This window comes from Cottoperca gobio, chromosome 4 (genome assembly GCF_900634415.1).
Source record: "Cottoperca gobio chromosome 4, fCotGob3.1, whole genome shotgun sequence".
Classification (NCBI taxonomy): domain Eukaryota; kingdom Metazoa; phylum Chordata; class Actinopteri; order Perciformes; family Bovichtidae; genus Cottoperca; species Cottoperca gobio.
The window spans coordinates 25,429,523-25,430,382 of NC_041358.1; positions in this window are offsets into that span (position 1 = coordinate 25,429,523).

Below are 860 nucleotides of genomic sequence, written 5' to 3' on the forward strand. Positions count from 1 at the left end.
TGGAACAGAATTTTACTTTATGATCAAAACAACTACTTTTTACACTTTGCAAAGTCATCCCACGGGCCGGATTGGACCCTCTGGCGGCCCGGTTTTGGTCCCCGGGCCGCATGTTTGACACCCCTGCTCTAAACCGATAAACTAATGAACTGCATGATGGAGAAAACTGTTGAAGTATGTATGAGCATGCATAGCTGCAGAAGAGCATTTGAAGATGCTTGGTGAACCTTTGTCCTTTTGTCATTTGTTTTTACCCAAAATGCAATGCACATGGGCTGGCAATTCAAAAATTCAGGCAATTTGGTAATAATAACATTTCTCCAACTCATTCTGGCCATGACACCAGAAAATAATAAATCCTGCAATACATTATTTCTGGAGAACACACCAGGTCTTTCTAATGTTTGGAAATAAATGGTCAAACTTAAAGATAATAAGAATGAATGCATATCAATGGGGAAAGTTGGTTTGTGTTTTATGATTATGCCATCTGTGCAAAATCAAGAATTGTGTCATTTCTTTTTAAATTCAGGATTTGCATTCAATTTTATTTATTTTTTCACTAGCAAGATAAGCCGAATACTGTAAAGAAACAACATTAACAAAGCAAACACAGTAAAACTACCTCCAAAGCATCCAGACAGGTCACACACAAACAGAAAAGTGCATCATTGTGTATAAATATAGCATAAATACGTCATAGTTCAAGACCTGGTAGGCTAATCACATACTTTATTTTTTTAATCTCTTAGTTAAGGGTGCATTGGATTTTTCCAGCTTGATGTTCTGCATCACATCAAAGTTTATTTTTCAGGGTGTCAACGTGACATTCTGGGGGGCTCGCTGAAACGAGCGTGTCA